The following is a 7,824-nucleotide window of genomic DNA, read 5'->3' as shown; positions in this document are numbered from 1 at the left end:
CTGCCTCTCTCTCTCTGTGACTATCATAAATAAATAAAAAATTAAAAAAAAATACTTTAAAAAACTTCATTTAAAAAAAAAAAAAAGAATTAAAGCCTTACAACCACTTTACTCCATGACTGGTCCTTTAAAGTTTCATAGGTGTTATATCTAAATACATTAGAAACTCTCCCAGACAATGTTATAATTTTATTTTTTGCTTTTGGTCATATATATTTTTAAAAACTTATGAGGAGGAAAATTGTCTTTTATATTTGCCATTTTATATTTGTTTCTCTTTATTCCTGAAAGTTCCAAGATTCTCCTTGGTATCATTTATGTTCAGCCTAAAGAACTTCCTTCAGTATTTTATTGAGACCAGTTTTCAAATTCTCTCAAGTTTTCTTCACCTCACAATGTCTTTATTTTGCCCTTATTCTTGAAGGATATTTTCACTGGATATAGAATTCTGGTTTGGCAGTTCTTTCAGCAATTTAATCTTTTTAAGTAAACTCTACCCTCAAAGGGGGCTTGAACTCATGACCCCAAGATCGAGAGACATGCTCTACCAACTGAGCCAACTAGGTGTCACACTCTTTTGGCAATTTAAAGACATTCCTTTGTCTCCTGCTTTCCATGGTGTCTGATCAGAAATCTGCAGTATTTCAGATTATTATTATCATATGTATTATGTCAATTTTTTCTAGCTGCTCTCAAGATTTTTCTTTATTCGTGTTGAGCAGTTTCATTATCTTCCTAGGAATGATTTTCTTTAATTTTATACAGTTTGGAGTTCACAGAGTTCTTAAATCTGTAAATTTATGTCTATGAGCAAATTTTGGAAAATTTGAAGAAATTGTTCATTCAAAAATTACTTTCTGCACCAATCTCTTTTATGCTCCTTCTGTGCCTTTAATTACATAAATTTTGGACTTTCTTTGTCTTCTGATATTGCCTCAGAGATCTTGGAGGTCTCTTTAATATTTTTTCATTTTTCAGTTAGCATATATGTTTTTAATTTAAAATTTCATCTTAAAAATGTACATAGTGTGAATGATTTGATACACTTAATCCCCCAGGGTCAGGAAAAGCTGGTGGAAGTGATATCTAAGCTAATCTTAATGGGCCAATGGAATAAACCAAATGAAGAAGAGAGGGACCAACAATCGCAGGCAGGAGAATGATGTGTGAACCTGACTTTCAAGGGAGCATGGGATGTTTGGAGAAAAACAATTATTTAGAATTGAAACATACGAAGCCAACTTGGGAATGATGAAAGATGGCGTTGGAGGAGTAAATGGAATGAATCGTGCAAGGTCTTTTATTTCAGGGTAAGCACCTTTAACTCAATCCTGAGGAAACTCTTAGGAGTAAGGATTGTCCTGAGACAACTGGAAAATGGAAAGTTTTTTTTAAAAAGGTAAATTGAGTTTTTTTCTTTTTACTTTTCTGAATTTGTTCCTGTTTCTACAATGAATATGTATCACTTTTGTATTATAACTGCCTTAGTGAAATATAATTCCTATACCATACAATTCTCCAATTTGAAGTGTGCAGTCTAATGGCTTTTAGTGTATTTACAGAGTTGAGCGACCACCACAGTAATTAATTTTAGAACAAGTTCACCTCTTCCAAAAAGAAACCCTGTACCCATTAGCAGTCACTTCCAACTTCCTCCCAGCCTTCCTCCCTTCCACTCTAGGAAACCACTAATCTACTCTCTATAGATTTGCCTATTCTAGACGTTTCACATAAATGGGATCATACAACATGTGGCCTTTCTTGGTCCGGCTTCTTTCATTCAGCATAGTATTTTTAAGTTTCATCATTCATTCATGCATTCATGAATTTTTAAGATTCATATTGTAGCATGAATCAATACTTTGTTTCTTTTTATTGCCAGATAATATTCCAATGTATGGTCATACCACACTTTATTTATTCACTGACCAGTTGATGGAAATTTGAGTTGTTTCCATTTTTTGCCTATTATGAATAATGCTGCTGTGAATATTCATGTACAGGTTTTTGTGTGGACATACGGTTTTAATTTTGTTGGGTATATATAACTAGGAATGGAATTGCTGGATCACATGGTAACTCTATGCTTAACTGAGTAACTGACAGATTATTTTCCAGAGCAGCTACACCATTTTGAATTCACACCAGCTATATATAAGGATTCCATTTTCTCCACTTCCTTGTTGATACTTGTTATCTGTCTTCTTTTTTTCAGTTTTATTGAGAAATAATGGACATATATCACTGCATACATCTGAGGTATACAACATGATGATTTGATGTTTAAGATATACAGTGTGATTTGTACATATTGTGAAATGATTAGCATAATAGGTTTACTTAACATTCATAGTCTTATATACAGTAAAAAGAAAAGTATTTCTCCATGTGATGAGAACTCTTAGGAATTACTCTTTTAACAACTTTCCTTTATATTATGCTGCAGGGTTAACTATACTGTGTTGTATATCACATCCCTACTACTTATTTATCTTATAATTGGAAGTCTGTACCTTTTGACCACTTTCATCTAATTTCCCCTCCCCCAACCACTGCCTCTAGTAACCACGAATCTGATCTATTTTTCTGTTTTTAAGATTTTATTTATTCATTCATTTGAGAGAGAGAGAGAGAGAGAGAGAGCTGGGGTAAGGGGAGGAGCAAAGGGAGAGGGAGAGAGATTCCCTAGCAGACTCTATGCTGAACACAGATTCCGGTGGGGGGATTGATCTCATGACCCTGAAATCATGACCTGAACTAAAACCAAGAGTCAGATGCCCAAAGGACTAAGCCACCTAGGTGTCCCTGATCTTTTTTCCAATGAGATTTGTCTTCTTCATAATTTTCATCCTAGTATGTGATGTTTCATTGTGGTTTTGATCTGCAATTCTTGGATGGAAAATAATGTTGAACATCTTTCTATGTACTTATTAGACTTTGTGCATCTTTTTTGGAAAAAATACCTATTCAGATCCTTTGACCATTTTAAATGGAATTATTTGTCCCTCTATTTTATTTTTTAAAATATTTTATTTATTTATTCATGAGAGAGACACACACACACAGACAGAGAGAGGCAGAGGCATAGGCAGAGGGAGAAGCAGGCTCCATGCAGGGAGCCCGATGTGGGACTCAAACCCAGGACACCGGGATTATGCCCTGAGCCAAAGGCAGATGCTCAACCGCTGAGCCACCAAGGTGTCCCTATTTGTCCTTTTATTAATAAGTTGTAAGTGTTCTTTATATATTCTGGATCTAAGTCATTTAACATATAAGTGATTTGACTTGCAAGTTTTCTCTCCCATTCTGTAGGTTGTCTTTTCTATTTCCTAATGGTGTCCTTTGAAGCACAAAAAATTTTAATTTGATGATTTTTAATTTATTTTTCTTTTGGCATGATATCTAAGAAACCATTGCCTAATCCAAGGTCACAAGATTTATGTGTATATGTTTTTAAGAGTTTTGAAGTTTTAGCTCTTATATGTAGATCTTTGATCCATTTGAATTAATTTTTGTATGTGGTGTAAGGCAAGGATACAAGTTTATCCTTTTCCATGTGGATATCCATTTGTCCTAGCTCCCATTGTTGAAAAGACTATTCTTTCCTCCAGGTGAATAGTCTTGACACTCTTTTTAAAAACGAACTGACCACAAATGTATGGGCTTATTTCTAAGATATCAATTCTATCCCATAGATCTGAAAGTCTATCCTTATGCTAGTATCACACTACCTTGACTATTGTAGCTTTGTATTGAGTTTTGAAATCAGGAAGTGTGAGACTTTCAATTTAGTTCTTCTTTTTCAAAATCGTTTTGGCTATTCTGGTCTTCTTGCACTTCCATATACATTTTAGGATAAGCTTACAATTTCTGCAAAGAAACCTGCTGAGATTTTGATAAGAATTGTACTAAATTTATACATCAATTTAGTGAATGCTGCCATACTATTATAAAATAGCATTTAAATTAATATGGGACATGTATTAATTTCTAAATAAAAGTAAAACTATTATTTATTTACAAAATGATATACTACCCTCCTTGCAGGGCTTTTCTCTCAATGAGCACCCCATATCTCCCTATAGTTGGTCCTTTAGAAACAGAAACAAAGATTTCACTGTTAGAACTGGGCCATATCAAAAAAGGGTAGGTCTAATCCTGAGAATTCTTGGTTTTGCAGACTCACTTTTCATGCAGTCTCAAGCTGGAGAAGAGTAGAGGAAAACTATCATTGATCAAGAGGATACTGTTTGCCAAGTCTTGTACCCTGCATTTCTTCACAATATAGTCTCAATCAATCTTCACAACAACATTTTACATGGGTATAAATATTCCAGTTTTACAGATAAGGAAGTGCAATGCTAAGGAAGTTCACAGAATTGGATCAAACTCACAGGATTGTTAGGTAGCAGAGGTGGGATTTGAATCAAAGTTATTCTAACTTCAGAGCCTTTGATATACCCATTGCTCCCATGATCTGAGACCACCGACAGTCAGAAAGCATCTATCCAAATACCTTTCTAACCCTGTTGCCCAGACCTGGCATAGAGTCTTTTCTCCTTTCTCTGGACTCTTAGGCAATTGAGTTGTTGCCAGAAGTTCTTTAGAGATGTTGAGAGTCACAAGAAAAGTTCATAGTCTGTGCCAGGTTCCTTATCCAAGTTGACCTCGCCCCTGGCAGTGTCCATCTCTCTGCAGGAGCTCTACCCAAAAGAGCATTACCTTTTATCCCAAGGCTAAACTTATAACCAAACTAACAACACTCCTACTTTTGAATTTCAGTACAGAACTTCTCAGCTAGTAAACTATTTAGGATGAAGCTCTCAGTGATAATTGTGTAAGAACATTTTACTACATAGTGGAAGATTTCTGTATTTATAGCTCTAGGCCACTATAGGGCTATTTCCAAAAGTTCTGAATATATCAAACCCATCCAGGTTATTTTTCAAGGATCATGCCTCTCAGAGCATCAAAATAAGAGGAGAGTTAGCTTACTTTTCAGGAGGGAGGTTAACCTTCAGCAACAGGAAGGACAAAACCAAACACCATGGAATGGGGAACACTGTATGATTCCTCTGAATGATGCTCACTGCAAAAATGTCTCCTCTTATTCCTAATCAATTTGTGAGTTCTCAGCCTCAGAACTAATTACATCCTTGGGTTTATATATGTTTCCTATGGGATTATCATACAGGAAGAGTTTAGAGTCACAAATGATAGCCAATGTTCTTCACCATTTCTTTTTTTACTTCCTAGTAGCTTAGGGGTCAGTAAGTTTGATGTCATGATGTGACTTTCATATGTGGTTCCCATATCTCTCCAGGGATCTATAATCCAGGGTCTTGGTTTCTTGTCAGGGAGTATTAAGTGAGCTCTTGAACTTAAAAAAAAAAAAGATTTTATTTACATATTTGAGAGACAAAGAGAGCACGAGTGGGGGGTAAGGGCAGATGGAGAGGGAGAGGAAGACTCCCCGCTGAGCAGGGAGTCTGATGTGGGGCTCTATCCCAGGACCTCAGCTGAAGGCAGACGCTTAACTGATGAGCCACCCAGGTGCCTCAATAAGCTCTTGAACTTTGTGTGAGGACCCACATGAAGGGGATACTCTGAAGAGCAAGAGGTCCATTCTGATGGTGCCAGATAAAGGATTTAAACAGGATTATGGGGATCCCTGGGTGGCGCAGCGGTTTGGCGCCTGCCTTTGGCCCAGGGCGCGATCCTGGAGACCCGGGATCGAATCCCACATCGGGCTCCCGGTGCATGGAGCCTGCTTCTCCCTCTGCCTGTGTCTCTGCCTCTCTCTCTCTCTCTCTCTCACTGTGTGCCTATCATGAATAAATAAAAAAAATTAAAAAAAAATAAACAGGATTATGATGTAGTCAGATTTACTTGTTAGAAAAAGCCATCTAGCAACAACGTGAATCAGAAGAATGCCAAAAGTGGAAGCTGACTGACCAGTTCCTAAGGCCTTCATTATTTATTTACCTGGATAGCTGCAATATTCCCCAGTAGTCATGAGGTAGAGAGGGTAAAAGGTAAGGGATAGTTTAAGAGATACTTAACAGAAGGAATCAAGAGAACGTGGTAACTGAGAAAGTAGTAGGGAAAGTAAGATGAGGAGAAATTTAAGGATGATGCCTAGATTTCTGACTTGGGTGGTGGTAAGAAAGAGAATGTAAGGGGAGAGAATCTGATATGGTGAATAGGAGATAATGCATTCAGTTTGGGGCAACTTGAGTATCAAATGCTTTTGGGCACATTACTGGAGATTTCAAGTAAGTAGATGGATTTATAATTAGAGTGTGAAGCTCAAAAAAGACATCTGGACAGGAGATAATCATTTGAGAGTTAAGGTATAGGTGAGAGCTGGAGACCTGGGTGTAAATTTAAAAAAAATGAAAGAATCCTGGGGGGACACTTATATGTAAAGGATTGCTAGAAGTAGGATTCTGGAAAGAGAATTGGAAATGTGACAGAGAGGTGAGGGAATGATAAGGAGAGAGTGTTCACAGGACCAAGAGAAGACTGGTTTTCAAGAAGAAAGGAACAGCCAGGCCCCTAGGGTGGCTCAGTTAGTTGAACCTCTGACTCATGGTTTTGGCTCAGGTCATGATCTCAAGGCCCCAGGATCAAATCCCATATTGGGCTCCACACTCAGCACAGTCTGATTGTCCCTCTCCCTCCTCTTTTCCTCCCCCCTCCCCCAACACATGCACAAGTACATGCTCTCTATCAAATAAATAACTAAGATCTTTTTAAAAAAGAAGAAAGGAACAGTCAACATTTGCTGAGTCAGCTAAGATTTACTGAGTGCCTACTTTGTGCCTGGGGATGCCTCAAGGAATTCAAAAGAAGATACTTACCCTGCTGGAGCTTACATTCAACTAGGAAGAGTTAGGTAATGGAGAAAATAAACAAACAAATGGTAGAGTGTGAAAGAAGTTAATAGCTGTCATGGAAGAAAGGACCAGGGAAAGCATACTAAGAGTTTTGGTCAGGGAAAGGCAGTTGAAATGGGGTAATCAGGGTAGGCCTCATTGAAAAGGAAATATTTGAGCAAAGACTTGAAGGAAGTGAGACACGAGATGTGGATATTTGAAGGGAGAGTTTTCCAGTTAGAGAGAGAGCCATCACAGAGGCTCTGAGGCAAACACATGCTTGAAACATTTGTGGAATAGCCAAGAAACCACTGTGTGTGGAGCTGAATGAGTGAAGGAGAGAACAGAATGGGATAAGATAAGATGGGGATGGTACACACAGTAGAGGGCCATGGAAGTCATTAAAAGGATCTTGTTTTTAAAAGGCATGTGGATCTTCTAGAGAGTTTTGATTTATGTTGAATGTCATGTCAAGACTACAGTTAGGCATGTAACATGCAAAAGGGTAGAGACCAGAAGACCAGTTAAGAGGCTTTTACAGCAATCCAAGCAAGAGATGAAGATGACTTGGATCAGATTGGTAGCAATGAAAGTAGGGAGAAGTGATCAGATTATATATACATACACACATTCACACACGTACACACAGATGCTTACTCACAATCATGTCGTTTCTTTTTTTTTTTTTTGAGAGAGAGAGGGAGGGAGAGAGAGAGAGAGAGAGAGGCAGGAAAGGGCAGAGGGGGAGAGAGAGAGAGAAGTTTAAGCAGGCTCCATGCCCAGTGCAGAGCCAGACCTGGGGCTTGACCTCATGACTCTGAGATCATGACCTTAGCCAAAATCAAGAGTCAGACACTTAACCAACTGAGCCACTCAGGTGCTCCCATGTAGTTTCTTTTTAAAAAAATTTTTATTTATTTATGATAGTCACAGAGAGAGAGAGAGA

This window comes from Canis lupus, chromosome X (assembly GCF_011100685.1).
Source record: "Canis lupus familiaris isolate Mischka breed German Shepherd chromosome X, alternate assembly UU_Cfam_GSD_1.0, whole genome shotgun sequence".
Classification (NCBI taxonomy): Eukaryota; Metazoa; Chordata; class Mammalia; order Carnivora; family Canidae; genus Canis; species Canis lupus.
This window is presented reverse-complemented; position numbering follows the sequence as displayed.